This window comes from Syngnathus floridae, chromosome 13, assembly GCF_059516105.1.
Source record: "Syngnathus floridae isolate MCC-2025c chromosome 13, RoL_Sflo_1.0, whole genome shotgun sequence".
Taxonomy (NCBI): Eukaryota; Metazoa; Chordata; class Actinopteri; order Syngnathiformes; family Syngnathidae; genus Syngnathus; species Syngnathus floridae.
The window spans coordinates 3,394,930-3,413,498 of record NC_142425.1 but is presented as its reverse complement, the minus strand read 5'-3'; the positions used below and the strand labels follow the sequence as shown (position 1 = coordinate 3,413,498).

Genomic DNA, 18,569 nt, shown 5'->3' with positions numbered 1-18,569 from the left:
CTCCAGCGTCGTTCTTGCCACATCGTTTTCCTGTCGCCGCTGGAGTTTATCGTTCATTTTTAGAAAGCTTCTCTTGGGGACAATTTGGAGTGTTCTCCTGACATTTTGTAACTCACATTTTTTTCACATTTTTCACTTTTTGTTCCACTGTGCTGCCGTTGGGGGAGAAGTTCAGAGCAAATGGCTTCACATTCATCATTTTACCTTTGAATGGGTCGCGCTTGCTTGTCTGCGCTCAAATCATTTGTGGCAATTTGGCGCTTTCAAGGAATTTTGCGCCATGAGGCTTCTTTTGGTAGTTTTGTCTTTGCACTGCTTGATGCTGTGTGTGTGAGTGTGCGTGTGTGTGTGTGTGTGTGTGTGTGTGTGTGTGTGTGCGCATGCGTGTGTGTGTGTGAGCGTGTGTGTGTGTGTGTGCAAAGAGACAGACAGGCCATTGACTCGGTCAGGATGTGGCTGGAGTTTGCAGACAGACGAGTGGGAGCTTCACTCAGCCTCATTGATAAATTGCCTTCATTGGCCACACAGAGAAGGAAGCCTCGCGGAAGAAAGGAGACGACGTGCACCCGAGTATCGGGACGGAAGTTGAGTCATCGATCGGGATAGCGATCAATCAGGAAACCATTGAGCGGGCGCTTCAAAAATAGAGCGCCTCGTCGTGCGCGGCTGCTGAGAGGCTCACATGGGAGCTGGAGCCCACCCGGGGCGGAAAGAGAAGCCCGGCTCCGCTGTTTGCCTTTCATCACGCGTTGATGATGTTGCCCGTAACAAAGGTTAGTCCGCAAACCTAAAAATAAATCTGCCTCCATCAAATGACTTTGTAAGCGAATTGCGTTGAAAAAGCCAATGGAGAGTGAGGAGGAAGAGGAGGCTTCGTCCAGGCCAGCGGGAGGAAGAACGTTTCTGTCCACTGGAGATAAGTGGCCGTCTGTCCCCTCAGATCTTCCACAAGCGCAATATGAGATGCACGCACACACACACACACACACACACACACACACACACACACACACACATACACACGCGCGCTCACATCTTGAGCTGTTCATGCACATCGACAGCAACGTATTTGAGCGCACGTAAAAGTATCCAAAGATGCAGTTTGATGCAGTGAGGATCTGCTGAAAAATCAGCCTGACTAAACTGGCAATTTACATGCCTAAGCAAAGTTGTTAACCCTGAAAGGCCGGCTGGGCCGGGCCGGCCTGGGAGGGGCCGAGTGCCGCCGACTAATGGCATTTCTCCGTTAATGAAGTTTCCAGAAGAGAGCGACAGAATCAGCAAAGTCAGAGCGAGGCAAGGGCGTCGCATGCGACTCCACTTGGGCCGTGTCAAGGAAGGAGCAGGAAGGCCAAACAAGAGACAACAAAGTCGTTCATCTTAACAACATCTTAGTGTTAATGTGAAGCCAAGAAGAATGCGAAGGCGGCTGCAAACGCAAATCGGCAGATCTTGAAATATTTAAGATTGAGCTGCTACCACTCAGCTCATAGACGTCAGTTGACTGCTTTGCCCTGGAGAAGATTGTGATGAGAAGAAGAAGAAGAAGAGAGGCAATGCTGATTAGGGAGGAAATTACCTGTGAGTCTGCAGAACGGCCAAGCGTCTTTTTGGATATGCGTTGCTGTTTTTTCTTTGGTGCTGAGGCAGAACTCTTCCCGAGCCCCACCTGGCACGTGCGCTCACGCACACACACGGAGCATCCAGCTCACCCCTCTCACCCTCCGAAGCGGGCGCCGTCAGCATCGGCCAATCGATGGCGCGCGCCCCGCTGAGCGTATCTGCACCGGGCCGAGCGAAGGCTCCCTCAGCGGCGGATTGTGGCAAATCTGATTTATGACGCCCGCCGTCTTGCTGACCGCTGACTTTTGCTCCTTCCATCTCTTTGTCTCTCCATCTCGCCCTCGGCGCGTTTTTTTTTCATCTTTCTTTTCTACGCAATGTTGTGGCTGGGCAGCCACACTGCAATCATCAGTCTTACACGTGATGAAACATATCTAAGCATGTGATGAGTTGATTTATGTACATGAACTGCACCGTGTTGTTTTCTGGCTCAATCACAAGTCGGGTTTTGCTGGGCGGCTGCTTTCAGTGGCGGGCCAGACGTGCTCGTTAAGATAAGCCCTAAACTGCCGGAAATAAAGACCTGATTTCCCTGAAAAAGATAAAGTCAGAGGAAGGAGAAGCGGCGCCGGCCTCGGCCTCGAGCTCGGCCTCGAATTGCTGCTCAATTGTTCCTGATGACGAGGCGCCTTTGTAAACATTGCTTTCATAACTTTATCAATAGCCCATCTCGTTGCAATGCCGTCGTTGGCTGTCTTGAAGCCGGCCTCCAAGGCAAACAAAAGCTGCAACTCAGCTTTTTTTCGAATACCCGACCGTTAGTATGCGTTGCGCGGGATGATATTTCATGAGACGTTAAATTGACCAAGGCCACAAAATGGTTGAATGAGCCTGATTGCGCAAGAAAGCCGCTTGCCTGGTTTTGTCTACGACAATGGAAAAGTGTGCCGAGGTGTTTGAGACGGAGCAGCTGTGACATCGCTCTGTGCCGTCACTCCCCGCGGGCAAGACAACCCGCCGGCGAGATTTCCCGGCTCAGGCCGCTGGCGGCAATTATGTCTCAATTAGCCGAGGAGTAAACAAAGCTTGCCGCATGGAAAGCAGATCTAAGAAAGCAAAAGACTCCCCGGGGTCTTGTTTGAAGCATCCTGCGCCTTTTCCAGGGCCGTTCATTGATTACGCACAATCACTTTGAGGTTGTTAGCCATCGATGAATCATTATAAAAACAAAAATTGGGCCACCTCACAACTGACTAAAATGACCAGCAGCCGTGTGTGACGATGCCTCTTGCTTCCGCCATGTCTTTCTCTCGCTCTGCTTCGACAAGCTTCCAAAACGCCGACGCTGACATGCTCCAGAAAAGACGGTTTGTCCCAAACCGAGAATGCTCCACAATTGGCAACTTCCTCCCTGCTGTTCTTTCCTCGTCCGAACCTTCCTCGCCTCCCATCTTGATTGATTCTTCTGACCTTTCGCGTTTGTACTCTCGTCTCTCGGTCCATCCACTCTCTGTGCAGTACCGCTTATCCTCATTTGGGGTGCGGGTGCGCCGGAGTCAATCGCAGTCAAATTTGGGTTTTGTATTTCGGGAAGCCGAACCCCTGATTTTAGCCCCAACAGCTCCTGACCGCAAGGCGGACGTGCTAACTGGTTGCCCGCCATGCTAACCGGTTGACCTCCATGCTAACCGGTTGTCCGCCGTGCCACCGAGTACTCCGCCTCTATTCTTCATATTCTTTCTCCTTCTGTGCAGTCTTTTGTCTTTTTGTCCTGTTGACTTTTCACCTCGTTCTATTTTTTTCCGACCAACCCTCCGTCAATCTTTTTTTCTTTTATTAGTCTTTTCATCTGACTGACGGCTTGCCGGCTTCCCATTTGCCTTTTCCGGAAAAGGTAAACGGGAAGCCGGCCCTCTCGTCTCCTCTCGTCTCCTCTCGCCTCTGTGGTCGCAGTGCTTGACGCGGGTGATAATCCGTGTCATGGCGGCTGATTGGGGATTAAGACGAGCACTTTATTCACGGCGGGGAGAATGATACAGCTCTTAGCGGCAGCGTCTCCCGCGGCAGCCGCTCTCTGCTGAATTAGCAACATGTTTGAATGAGATAAAAGGCACAGCTTAGCCCGCCGCGCTCCTCCACCTAATCCTTGTGCAGCTGTGAAATGAGACGGCCACTCCGCACCGAGACCTGCACTGGCATGCGCTCCCTTGCCTGCCTTTCCTGCGTGCGCAGTTTCAGATCACACCTGGCTGCCGACACCACCTCACACAACTCATCATGACAAAATAGTCCACAGATCACCAGGGTGTGTCAGTGATAAATGTGTATATATACAGGGTCAGGCAAAATGATCTGACACATTTTTGGGTTTAAAAAAACACAAATAAAGTAAAGAAAATAAATATATATATTTTAAAAGTACATGTAATGCCATTTTGTTTCATTTGGTCTAAAAAATTAAATCAGTCAAATGGGAGCTGTTATTGTCTACACACTGTCGAAGGTGTTCATGAAAGTTGTCCATAACTCGGCAGATCATTTCATGGGGGAATGGCAGCAATTTCTTGACAAATGGCACCTTTAAGTAGTTCAATAGATCGAGGGCGATTAATGTATACCTTTGACTTGAGGTATCCCCAGAGGAATAAATCGCAAGGATTTAAATCACGTGATCGGGCGGACCAACCGATGTCACCACACAATGAGATTAAATGACCAGGAAACATCTCCCTCAAAATCCCCGTCGCACGTCGAAAAGTGTGGGCTGTTTCCCTATCCTGTTGAAATCAAACATTTTCCATATCGTGCAGCATATTCAATTTGGGTCTGAGAAAAGTCTCTAGCATCTCACAATATCGATCAGAGTTCACAGTCACTATGATGTTGTCTTCTTCGAAGAAGTACGGACCCATATACTGAATTATGATACTGCACACTGTTAAAAATGGCTGTGAAATCTACAGTTACTTACTGAATTAAACACAGTAACCTTACTGTGTATGATTATTAAAGTAGAATGCTGTAATTGTTGCAGTTACACCTCGTAAACATGACAAAATCACAGTAGGATAAGTATTACAGTGAAAAACACAGTAGTCGAAGCATTACTGTAAAAAAATCACAATAGCCAGTATAGTACTGTAAATAGAAAAGTAAACTTACTGTAATTTTATTGTCAATGTCGACTGTTAAAAATGGCTGTGAAATCTACAGTTACTTACTGTATTAAACACAGTGACCTTATTGTGTATGATTTTTACATTAGCTTGCTGTAATTGTTACAGTTAAACTTCGTAAACATGACAAAATCACAGTAGGATAAGTATTACAGTGAAAAACACAGTAGTCGAAGCATTACTGTAAAAAAAAATCACAATAGCCGGTATAGTACTGTATATATATAAAAAAAAAAATAAAAAAAACTTTTCCTCACCCCCCGTGGGTGGTCTCTTTTTCCCTTCAAGCTCGGGTCCTCTACCAGAGGCCTGGGAGCTTGAGGGTTCTACGCAGTATCTTTGCTGTTCCTAGTACTGCACTTTTCTGGACTGAGATGTCAGATGTTTTTCCTGGGATCTGTTTGAGCCACTCCTCCAGTTTGGGGGTTACTGCCCCTAGTGCTCCAATGACCACAGGTACCACTGAAGTCTTAACTCTCCAGGTCTTCTCCAGCTCTTCTCTGAGCCCTTGATATTTCTCAAGTTTCTCATGTTCCTTTTTCCTAATGTTACCATCATTTGGGATGGCTATGTCAACCACAACGGCTTTCCTCTGCTCTTTGTCCACCACCACAATGTCCGGTTGGTTCGCCATTACCATTCTGTTTGTCTGGATCTGGAAGTCCCAGAGGATCTTGGCTTGGTCATTCTCTACCACCTTTGGAGGTGTTTCCCACTTGGATCTTGGGACTTCCAGTCCATACTCTGCACAGATGTTCCTGTACACTATTCCAGCTACTTGGTTATGGCGCTCCATGTATGCTTTACCTGCCAGCATCTTACACCCTGCAGTTATGTGCTGCATTGTCTCAGGACCTTCTTTGCACAATCTACACCTGGGGTCTTGTCTGGTGTGGTAGATTTGGGCCTCTATTGCTCTGGTGCTCAAGGCCTGTTCTTGTGCAGCCAGGATCAGTGCCTCTGTGCTGTCCTTCAGACCAGCTCTTTCTAGCCATTGGTAGGATTTCTGGATATCAGCTACTTCAGCTATGTTTCGGTGGTACATCCCATGTAGGGGCTTGTCCTCCCATGATGGTCCCTCCAGCACCTCATCTTCCTTTGATGCCCATTGTCTGAGACATTCACTGAGCACGTGATCCGTTGGGGCCTTATCCCTGATGTACTTATGGATCTTGGATGTTTCATCTTGGATAGTGGCTCTCACGCTCGCTAGTCCTCGGCCTCCTTCTTTACGGCTAGTGTACAGTCTCAGGGTGCTGGACTTGGGATGGAACCCTCCATGCATGGTTAGGAGCTTCCGTGTCTTGATATCTGTGGTCTGTATATCTTCCTTTGGCCACCGTATGATTCCTGCAGGGTATCTGATTACTGGTAGGGCGTAGCTGTTAGTGGCTAGGGACTTGTTCTTGCCATTGAGCTGACTTCTTAGGACTTGCCTTACTCGATGGAGGTATTTGGCTGTGGCTGCTTTCCTTGTTTCCTCGTCAAGGTTGCCATTTGCCTGTGGAATTCCAAGGTATTTGTAGCTGTCCTCAATGTCTGCTATTGTTCCTTCTGGGAGTGAGACCCCCTCTGTGTGGATTACCTTTCCTCTTTTAGTCACCATGCGGCCACATTTCTCAAGTCCGAATGACATTCCGATGTCAGAGCTGTAGATCCTGGTAGTGTGGATCAGGGAGTCAATGTCCCGCTCGTTCTTAGCGTACAGCTTTATGTCATCCATGTAGAGGAGGTGGCTGATGGTGGCCCCATTCCTGAGTTGGTACCCATAGCCCGTCTTGTTGATTATTTGGCTGAGGGGGTTCAGTCCTATACAGAACAGCATTGGGGACAGAGCGTCTCCTTGGTATATACCACATTTGATGGTCACGTGTGCAAGTGGCTTGCCATTGGCTTCAAGTGTGGTTTTCCACTGTTTCATCGAGTTGGCGATGAAGGTTCTCAGAGTCCCATTGATGTTGTACAGCCTCAAGCATTCAGTGATCCAAGTATGTGGCATTGAGTCATATGCTTTCTTGTAATCAATCCAGGCAGTGCTCAGGTTGGTACGTCTAGTTCTGCAGTCTTGGGTGACTGTTCTATCCACCAGGAGTTGATGTTTTGCTCCTCTGGTATTTTTACCAATCCCTTTATGAGCAGTCCTCATTTGTTGATCCATGTTCCTGCTGATCTTATCTGATATTATGCCCGACATCAGCTTCCATGTTGTGGAGAGGCAGGTGATTGGCCGGTAGTTGGATGGGACTGTACCCTTTGATGGATCCTTCTGGACGAGACCTGTTCAAGCAGACCAGAAACACACTGAACCGAGAGGTCAGGAAAGCCAGGATGTGTTACGGGGAGAGCCTGGAGAGACACCTCTCTGCCAATCCTGATCCCTCAACAGTGTGGATTTGTACACAACATGTGCGGTGGGATGAGTCAGTCAACGGGGGGGGGCGCTAGGAATTCACTGGGGAGCCAAGGGGGCACTAGCCTGAAAAAGTTTGGGAACCACTGCTCTACACCAACGATTTCTCCGCAAGTGACTCTTCTGTGAAGCTCCTGAAGTATGCAGACGACACCACTCTCATCGGACTGATCCAGAACGGTGATGAGACTGTGTACAGACAGGAGGTGGAGCGGTTGGTCCACTGGTGCAACCAAAACCACCTGGACCTGAACCCGCTCAAGACCGTGGAGATGACAGTGGACTTCAGGCGAGGCCCTTCACCACTTTCACCCCTCACTATCCGCAGTAATACTATTCTCTCATCAGACACCTTCAAGTTCCTGGGAACCACAATCTCTCGGGACCTGAAATGGACCGGCCACATAGACTCTGTCCGGAGGAAGGCCCAGCAGAGGCTGTACTTCCTGAGACAGCTCAAGAAGTTCAACCTGCCGCGGGAGCTGCTGAAGACCTTCTTCTACACTGCCATCATCCAGTCTGTCCTCTGCACCTCCATCACTGTCTGGTTTGGATCGGCCTCCAAACAAGACAAGCACAGACTGCAACGGACAATAAGGACTGTAGAAAAGATAATTGGAATCAACCTCCCATCTATCCAAGACTTGTACCTGTCCAGGACCAGGAAACGTGCAAGTAACATCTCAACAGACCCTTCGCACCCAGGTTGCAGTCTGTTTGAACTACTCCCCTCCGGACGCCGTTATAGAGCTCTGTACACTAAAACCAGCAGACACAGAGACCGCTTCTTCCCCCAGGCTGTCGCTCTGATGAACTCACACCACTCTTAGAGTCTCAGAGTCATTACTGTGCCATAACATCCTGCTTTCCACACCGTTTTTGTCTACACTGTTTGTACTATGTGTCCTCTCTGCATCCATTGCAGCCTGGTCTCCTAGAAGAGGGACCCTCCCATCTGTGGTCTTTTCTCAAGGTTTCTCATTTCCCCTAGCTGGAGTTTTGAGTTTTTCCTTGCCCTCTTGGGAGTTTAAGATCAGGGGATGTTTGAGAATATCTTTCGTTCTTCACATGTCCTGAGTGTTGTTGTTAGTCACCTAAATGTTGAACAGAGGCTGTGATTTACCGAAGTCAAATTCCTTGTTTGGCACGCTCAAACATGGCGAATAAAAAACTCTTGAATCTTGAATTTCATAGGTTTTTGGTCAGAACTAATCCTGACTCCACCAAGTGCAGTGCCAAGGAGCAGATGAGCCAGAAGACTTCATACATGAACCCCCATGTGATCTCCTTCATCAGGGACTTCATGGAGTTCGATTGGCTAACTGACTAGGTACAGGTGAGGTTCAGATAATAACTTTTGCATAGAAAGTTCAAGATGGTTTATTTAAACAAGTCATCTCAAATAGTTATGTTAACTCATGTGGTTGTTTTCCCCCATTCATTCTTAATGGCACATTCAACATTTCACATTTACGTCGTTCCAGTTTGAATTCTTTTTTCTCCAATTTAACTTGCGACATATTCCAATCTATTTTTAACCGTCTCACGAGTCATTGTTACATCCCACTAATAATATAACTCCAACCTTGCTAATTGCATGAGTGTTCCTGCAGCCAGTGACACAGTTCCTATCAGGAACAAGTATCTTAACATGACACCGACATCACCATCATAATTCTTAATGTGTTTTCTTCTTTAATTTCAGGGCTCCTGTTTTGTCCAAGCCCAAGGAAGTTTTGTCTAAAAGGTTTGGTAATGTGCTTTATGTTCCTGTTCACCAAAAAATACATAATCCCGTTAACACATTTTTTGTCTGTAGTTAATTGAAATATTTTAGAATATGGGTCATTCTATTAATGATTAATATTAAATCACTGATTCAGCATTTAAATTATACAGTGAGAAACTTAATTTACAATGATTACCTACTGTTAATAGTACTGCATTGCCATATACAATACTGTTGTATGTATTGTATGTTACATTGTATGTTGTAATGACCGCTTCATTTGTTTGTACAGTAAATAAACCGGTAATGTAAACGCAACTGAAATCGCAGTATTTCATTGATATTCATTCTGCAGTTAAACAACTAACACTGTAAATGCAACTGACATCACAGTATTTAACTGTTATGTAGCATACAGTTAAACTACCTAATACTGTATACACAACCAAGACCACAGTATTTAACTGTTTTTTGCTTTACAGTAAATACACCAATACTGTAAAGTACATCTACTGTAATATGTATTTACAGTAAGGTACTGGTTAATTGCTGCCAGTTAATTACTGTAAAATGTTTTTACAATAAGTTACTGGTTAATTGCTGCCAGTTAATCACTTTAAAATGTTTTTACAATAGGTTGCTGGTTAATTGCTGCCAGTTAATTACTGTAAAGTTTACAGGAATTTTTTACAGTGCACACTATACAGTCAGCTGAGGACAATGTACTGAAATGAAACGAAACTAAACAAAACAAAATGACATTAGTATATGTTCTTTTCGAAAAAAAAATCAGTTTCTTTGCATTTTATTAAACCTACAAATGTGTCAGATCATTTTGCCTGACCCTGTATAGAGAGAGAGAGAGAGAGAGAGAGAGAGAGAGAGAGAGAGAGAGAGAGAGAAGGCTCTCTGTTCCGTGTCCCATTCTCCCCACAGAGCAGAATGGATATTTTCCATTTTGTTAATGGTTTTGGTCATCGGGGGTTGGCCATCTTCACCAATAAAGCCGGTCGTATATCTCACTTCATTTGGCAAATGTTGTGTCAGCAAAAAAAAAAAAAACAGGAAAAGATAATGTTCGGCTATCTACATACTAGGAAATAAAGAAGGGAAGGGGGAGAGCCAAAAGAGGGAGAGCAATATGAGCACTGGATTGGCAATTTATTATATCCATCTGTCTGTCTTTCTAATCTTGTCAAAATGAAGTCAATTCCGTTGCTGTCAATGTTGGCGGTTGCAAGCCATGCCATCTCTCAAGTCTGTAATTTTACCTTGAAAGAATCAGGCTGAAGTCTGTTTCCCCCCCGAATATCCGAATGACATGTTCCGTTTTCCTGACTGGAGGCATAAAGCCGCGTCAGCGTCACCCCCATGTTGTCATCTGCGGTTAGTAATAAATAAGCGCTCTGCCGTTGATTGGCTTAGCCCGAGTCACTTAATATGATATTAATGATAATTTCTCTGTAATGCGCCATTTGCACTAATTGAGATGCAGAGGGTGAGTAATGGCATGCGACCCAAGTCCCTCCCCGGCCGCTCCTCAGCGTTTCGTCCCCTGATTGTCCCGAAGAGGCGGGGCAGGGCAACTGAGCGCGCCATCAAGTGTGGCTGCGTCACCTTCAGCGCTGACCTCTGTGCTCACCAGTTTAGGTTGACGTGCAGCAGGCGAAACCGGACGCCCCGGCTGGGTGGCAATGGTGCTTCGGCGTAGGTTTTGGCCAATGCTGAGAGCAGCTTCAATGGACGTGCTAAGCAAACCAATTCCTTCAAGCCGCTAGATACAGGGGTGGGCGATTAATTTTTACAAGGGGCCACATGAAAAACCTGAGTTGTGTCAGAGGGCCACACCTATGATAACTTAAACCTGCTCAATTTTCTTCCATTGTAAAATGCACTAAATTATTTATTTTAAATAGCTGGTACTGGTAATTAGAAGAATACAATTATTCTGTTTATATTTATATTAAGCTATGTGAAATTGTGGTGTACAGGTCAAATAAAAAAACAATCATTAATCAGTACAATTTATTCTTAACTTCTTTAACTTTTCCTCAAATGACAAAGCCGCTGCATCTCTGGGTGTGAAGTTTGATAAAAAGTCCTTGTTGGGCTTGCAGTTTTGCTAGCAAAGCATCAGCCTCTGTTGCGCGTTGTTTATAAGACAGATGTATTTTTTTTCTCATGCTTGGTCGTGTCATGACGACTCAAATTATATTCTTTAAACACAGCGACCTGTGTACCACAAATCAGGCACACGGCTTTACCTTTCATTTCTGTAAAGAAATACTTGGCAGTCCATGTCTTGTTGAAAACACGGCACTCCTTGTCAACTTTTCTTTTCTGAGGGTCAGCACACATTTCTAGGGCAGCATTACTTCGCACTGTTCACCTTCACGCACAGCTCACATAGACGTGCAACGCCTTTCAAAATAAAAGCAAAACAATTTTTTTTTAAATTAAGTTGCAATCAAATATAATTTACAATTGGCCTCATGCGGGCCAGACAGGGACGCACAAAGGGCCGGATGTGGCCCGCGGGCCGTATTTTGCCCAGGTCTGCGCTAGAAGGTCCTTCCGCCTTTCCTCACTCCTCTCGATTGCTTGAATTAATTTGGTGTTGATTGCCACAGAGGCGTGCAAAGATCTAAAGTTTCTGGCCAGCATTAACACGGACAGCACTGCGTGGGTTTTAGCGGAATCCTCCACTGGGACGACACGACATTGTTTGGATTTGGATTGTTTTCTTTCTCGGGGAAAGCAAATAAGGAAACTTTGAGAAGGTTGTCTCAACCTGGATGTGAGGTTGTTGGGATGTGATCACTCCTCAAACTAATATTGTCGCCTGGTTGTGTTACATTAATCTGCTCAGAGTGAGCCTAAGGGATCAGACTGCCAGTGCCGGGCGGGGCGTGAAGTGGGGGAGTCACAGGTTAATATTTGGGTCTGCTAGACAGCCTTTTCATCTCCATCTCTGACTGACTCCTTCTCATTCTTCCCACTCTGGGTGGTGGGTGGATGCACCCCTCAAATTCTCCACAATGAACGCACACACACACACAGACACACACACACACACACACACACACACGTATACGTATGTATTGCACATGCACGCGCACACTCGTGTGCGGACTGCATGGCACATTAGAGTGCTTATTTCTCCTCCTTCATGCCTGTGCCACGGCTCTCTTTATCCTAATTCATCGTTTAAACACAGCCGCTGCCCTTGCATGATCATCCTGTGGTGTGGTTGTGGGCCGCATTGCAGAAGGGCCTGCAGGCAAAGTCTTCCGTGCAATTTAAATGTTCAGCCCTTCTTTTGTTGAGTGAATGTGGCTTCAAGTCAAAAGAAATAACAATGGGCTGATGTTTGCGAGATCCTTGAACACGGCTTGTCTCTGTCATTTGGATGCCGTCCGCTTTTTGCTTGGTCTCATCCCGTCCGTTTATTTTCCTCTAGAAAATTACGTGCAGCTTGGGCCCAGGTCCATTTTAGGAAAATGCACTCCCTCACGTTTGACCTTGGTTCTACTCAGCTGACTAGTGGCAGGCTCCCTTCTCCGAAGCCCAAGCTAAGTGTCGCGCTCGAGTATTTCCTACATTGGACTCGGACGAGCGTATATAGCCAGCTGAAATCTGGCCAACGGACGACTCGCTGGCTCGCTCCCCTTCAGCTGCACTTGGCTCTCTAGATCCTAATGAGAGGAGAAAAACTTAATTTGATCCATCAGGGTCTGGCCGACAGCCGCCCCGCCTCCTCCCTGGGCGCTCGCCTGGTCCCGGGCTCTTCCCAGCGCTCTGATGATTGTTAATCTCATCATATGTCTCTTTGCGCTCAATGAAGCCCCTCCACCTCTATTTTCACTACAATCAGATTGCTGCCCAACATAACCTGCCCGAGTCGCGCCATGCCGACGCACTAATGCACTTTGTCATAATGAAGTGCCGAGTCTAATTCATGAAATGGTCACCGGGATAAGCAGCGGACGGACAGATGGGCAGAGAGTGAAAGATATGGCAAGTGAGGCTCAGGCCCGAGCAGCCGTGACCATGGATTCAAGGCTCAGCTTATGGAGGTATTTTTGGTAAAGATGGTCACCTAATTTCTTGAATACAAAGTGCGTATTGATTGATTCAACGTCAGGCTCAAAGGCAATTAATTGAGGCTGAGCGCCGACATTTCAACCTTGTTTTAACATGACTGAACAGCGGAGGACAAATCTTTGCTTGTGATTGGAGCGAGATCCGCTCCTGCTCATGTTCTACCATCCCGAACGCGGCCCCATCGTCTACGTTCTTGCCTTTTGGCCTGGTTCTCTCCGCCTTGTCACTCGAGGGGATTCTGAGCCGAGTCCTCGACCGAGATGGAGAGAATAGAAAGTGCTTGGCGCAGCGAGTCGGCGACTCAAAACTTGGCTAAGTTTGCAGCCGTCCTCCTCTCCTGCCTTGGTCTCTCTCCAACTATCTCTTAGTTCTTCTTCTTCTTGAAATTTCTCTGAGGAGATTATCCCCAGGTAAGCTTGTTACCTCTGCCAGCTTGCGTCAGCAGCTCTTCCTTCCCCCTGCACTGACCACAGAGGGATGAAGACGGAAAACGGGAGGGTGGAGGGTGGGGGGGTGATAGAGGGAGTGTTGGGGGCGGGGGGCCGGCAGCGGGTCTTAGTCGTGACAAATGGTCATGGATGGGAAGGGGGAGCGGCGTTGGTGTCGGGGGCTCGTGAGTGGTCACTAACAAACCGTGACAACATCATAAGGCTGAGCAGATGACTCGGCGGGGGGCGGGGGGGTGGGTGTGGGGGGGGGGGGGGCGCTGAGCGGAGCCGCTCAGAGCTGTTATCTGGCAACAGGGCCCCACGTACCTCTCGTGTGCCTCCTGTGTGCCTCCTCACCAGGTCATCAGACACGCTGCTGCTCACAAAGCAAATGAACGGAGAGCATTTCAACATTTGCATCAAGGGGAGTGTGCTTTTATTTTATTTCCTCAAGCGGTTGCACAAATGAAGTTCTCTGACTCAAGATGCATTTTTAAGTCAATGTTTATCAATTATAAAATGAGGTCGTCTCCGTGTGTGTGTGTGTGTGTGTGTGTGTGTGTGTGTGTGTGTGTGTGTGTGTGTGTGTGTGTGTGTGTGTGTATTACTTGTGCTATAAAGGAAGTTGCCACTGCTTGAGTGAGTGTGACACTTGATGAAACTTGTCAGAAAGTTAAAGCATCAGAACGACAAGATTTGTTTTTATTATGGACCTGGTTTCTGAAGAGACGATCGCCTCCACGTGGACAAATTTCGGAGATTTTGAAGACGCAGAGTGCACAACGGCACCCGTGCTACAAAGGCGCCATCACGGCCGAGTGTGCACTAGATGCCTTTAAGCCTTTTGCTTTGCACTGAGGCATTCAAGTCAAGAGATCAACTGGATGAGGATTGGAGAGATTCTGCTCAAATCTGCTCAAACGCGTACTCGTGAGTGCCATTGAAATATTTCAGTTGGACCAACTCTTTGTTTTCTTTTTTCCTCGCTAACGGTCTTGTCTGCGGGAAATCAAAGATGGCGCCTTTGAGTCGGCAGCCCGTTCCGACAGCTTGGCTCGGGGGGAAGCGCACTACGACAAAAAAATGCATTCTCTGAAGTATTAATTAAGCCGTTGTCGGCCCTTCGTGCTCTGCAATTCCCAGAAAAGCAAGCGGCAGCGCGAGGAGAGAGGGAGGCGTGGCCGTGTCACACCCCGACCATGAGCGCGGCTGAATTCATTAACAGCTACGTGGAACAGATCTTTCTTTCCAGAGGTGTGAAGGCGTTCTGCTCCAAAACAGCTGCAGTGAGAGGCTTGATATCGTCTCAAGCTTCAGCAATCATCTCACCCAAGGCAAGTCGTCCATGTCCAGGTTATTCAAGTTCACACAAACTCACACGTATGACTGAGTGGAAAGCAAAAATTCAAGATTCAGCTTTGATGTATTAACAAATAAAGTCGAGTGTCTCCGCTAATGTGGCATTTTATGCACATGCTGTGACAGCTTGAGCTCTCTAATCACTAATGCGCAATTAAATCTGGAATGAAAATGCCAGAGGAATAAACGGCAAAGGGCGAGAAGGGGCCGTCCCATATCGCCATCGGCAGGCAGGCGCCGAAGGCCTTGTTTGTCTTCTCCTGAGTGGCCTGCATCGTATACGGCACCTTAACGATCATGGTAATTAGACGGTGATGATGGAGGCGTCGTAACGCTTTGGCCAGTGGCGAACTGGAAGATGCCACAAAGAAAACGGGCGCTCAAAATGAGGGGCCAGCCGGACGGATGGCTTCTAAAAGGCAGCGGGGGGCGCCATCATGAGCTTCCCTTAGAGTCGCTTAACGCAATTAGTCTGCCTTTGCTCTGAGCCCTCGCGGGCGGACAAGTCCTCCCCATGGCCCTTCGTTATTACGCCGGGGGATAAACACAGACCTGCACGTGTGTGTAAACAAGCAGGGAGGAAAATGATTAGAGCGCCACCAGCAAAAGAGATAATTGATGCCTGACAGTGTCCACGCATGCATATGCTTAAGGGACGTGTGTATGTGTGCGGTGGGGGGGGTGGGGGGGGGTGTAAGAGGTGAATTAAAGGCACATTGACTGTGTGGCAGCTGATGTGATATATGCGCAGCTCCCGATTCATCTTGAGCTGAAAGGGTTTCACAAAATGATGTGAAATCTCAAGACCACCATCTACTGGTGGTTGCGTGTCACTCGAGTTGTTTCCAAATGCAAAACATGACAGACAAGTCGGGAGGTCACACGGCGGTAATGTCAGAGGGGGAACGTTGGTAACGTGCTAAATGTGCTAATGTTAGCTTGCTTTATCTGATCTTGTTGGCACCTTCCTTCTGCTATTTTTGTACGCCGTGATAAATGAGATGTGATATGCTGTGATCCTAATTAACATGAAGGTGCACGAGTTTCAAGGGAATTGCCGCTAATTCCTTCACCGTACTTTTTCTCAACTTTTATCGATTAAATTCACTGCCAGCCATTTTATGGACATTTTTGAGCGTATGCGGTGAGCGAATCTAGCAAATGAACTCACGCATGTTGTGGCAAGGCCCTTTGTCGCAGCGTCGTGCTCTGGACCGCAAAGCGTTTGCAAACTCTGTGTGCATCAACGACATCTGCTGTTCTCGTAACATTGTCAGTGCGCACTTGCACACCACTTGTGTGCTTGTCATCACACTTTTCATCTGTTTTTTTGTTGTCTCAACTAAATTGATCTCATTATGTCAGTGACATTTTGTTTGGGCGGCCATGAGATGAAAAAATGGCTTCTTTAGCTAACGGCCTGGCGCTCGCTTCAAAATGTGCTGGCAAGTTTGATGCAGCAATCTGTGACAAAATGACGGTGTTGGTGTTTCAATTTCCTTGTGCATTGTTGAGCTCATGCCCAACATCTGCGATCAACCGCAACAACTTGCTCAAGATGCTCCGTAAGCACTTCAGCACAAACGCTTTTGCTCTTCTTGTCCCCCCCCCTCGTTTTTCTTTCTTTCTTTCTTTAAGTGGAACCTGGATTCTGACAACCATTAAAAGAGCAAAACATCAAGCGAGGGAAGCGTGGCGCTCTCTCTCTCTTACTTGCTCGGAGCTGCGGTCATGATGCAGGCGGGAGGTGCGCTTGTTATCTTTGTGTTTTGCCGCCATCTCGTTGGCATCAAGATAATCAATTATGGATCAAATGAGGGCTTCCTTCTCATTCATGCCACTTGTTTTATTCATGCCGACTGTCCTGCCAAGCTCCAAAGAATGAGAATCTCTCAGGCGGGTCACACTGACTTACTTTTGTAAGGTTTGAATTCACAATATTTGCCTCTGTTGCTCGACAAAACATTGGCGTGACTTATGGGCTTCGGCTCTTGTCTTTTTGTGCTTGCTGGCTGTCTCCCACTTTTCCATGTCTTTGAAAGCTGGCTTGCTCGCTCGCTCGGCAGTCCGTGCCGCTCGTCCATAATTGATAGACCCGGCAGGCTGGCCGGCCAGCCCGGTGCTGCGTGGCCACTTCTTGCTGCAATCGGAAGCAGGTGTCGATAAGTGCAGGAAGTGAAAACTGGCACCAAGCTCAGGTGAGTCGGCCCCTTCGGTGTTGGATGTCTCTCGGCGCACGCACAGGATGCAAACGTTGCCGCACCACCGCTTTCAGGGGCTGCTGATGCCTTTGCTCCTCTTCAGCAAATATGGAGCTTAGCGGCAATCGGTGGCATGGGCCTTTTTTGCAAATGTTGACCGATCTCAGGTGTTTCAGTTTCCGGCTTCATCTGGTGCCTGGCTTGCCTTCTCTCGTTCATGTCCCGTCTCTTCGTTCGGGTTTCATCTCCACCCGTTCAATTGGTTCCCAACTGTTCATCTCTCAGCCGTGAAGAGCCGGCCAGAGTTGCGAAGTCGCTGCCTCAGCAACCGCCGTGAAAATCCAAATATCAATAAGCTCTTATAGCTCTTATTAAGGGAAATGCCCAAATCTGAGCGTTTGTTTTTGTTGGCCAATACCACTCAAGCACTTAAAGTTGGCGGCTCGTTTGACATGTACATTAGGAGATGCTTTTTGCCTCTATTTGCCTCAAGCCTTTCTTCCCTCGCTGCCATATACAGCACCGATAGATAGTGACACATAGTCCATCCTCATTTATTTTTGACAGCGTGATTGACGGGGCTTGACCACGCTTAAATAAGAAGCCGAGCGAAGTCGCGCACAGTCACATGAATGTTTAATGAGGCAGCGCGGAGAATTACTTCCCTTTGAGTAACTTGCCGTCGTTCCAAACAACAACCACAACTTTCACGTGGAAAAAATGCAACTCAAACTCAATTGATATGAAATGTGCCGAAGGATCTGGCTGGTGCTCGTGTTTGTCCGGAATTGTTCTTTTGTTCATTGCAAACTTTTGGACTACTCAATGTGATGACGCGACAGTAATAAGATTCTCAGCCACCTGCTTCACCTTGATGGCATTGTGTTCATTGTGAGCGAATATCGGCCAACGGTGCGCCACCCATGCTGATTACCTGGCAGGAAGGAAATCATGTTGAAATTAGCCAGGAGATGAGGGAGCAAGATGTGACGGTGAGTGATTGTGTTGTGGGAATTATTGTTGATGATTCAGGCTGCGTAAATTATTAATGGAGAGTGAAAGGCATTGTCTCTCCGACATTCGATACTGACAGAGATCAATGCGCTGGCATGAACGCAAAGACAACCAGGAGGAGTGCAGAGAAGGAGGAAAGAGAGGCCAAGTAGAATTGACGCAGACGTGCGGGGACTTCCTCAGATGGGACTTTGTCAGAAAGCCTTAAGAGGGACAGCGAGGCAGCCGTCGGCGAGGTGGCCGTCAGCGAGGCGGCCATCAGCGAGGCGGCCTTCGGCGAGACGGCCTTCAGCAAGGCGGCTGTCGGTGAGGCACCAATACCACTCCGGATGGTCCATTTCCTCCTATCTGAGGACTCGACATCCATGATCCCCAAAAACAGTTTTCATACGTGGCCTCATATCGCATGACATGTTTCCTCTCTGGTTCCTCTTTGAACCGGTCCATCCAAGATGAGCTTGGGGCCAACGTAGCCGGTGGTGTTTCTGTGTGTTGTTGATGCGTGACCTTAGCATGGCGCGCTCGCTTGTTTGCAACATTGCAGGCGTCACATTCAAAACAGGATAATTCTTTGCAAAATCTCAA

At 47.4% G+C, this 18,569-nt stretch overlaps 1 long non-coding RNA gene across 1 annotated transcript in view; it reads left to right on the top strand.

Annotated features, from left to right (window-relative positions):
• Positions 1-14,036: 14,036 nt before the first annotated feature.
• LOC148388110 (uncharacterized) overlaps positions 14,037-18,569 on the top strand; it is a 45,494-nt gene continuing 40,961 nt past the window's right edge. Inside the window, exons 1-2 of the long non-coding RNA XR_015862140.1 lie at positions 14,037-14,340; positions 14,554-14,744. This is a non-coding gene — a long non-coding RNA (uncharacterized LOC148388110). The remainder of the gene's footprint in view (positions 14,341-14,553; positions 14,745-18,569) is intronic.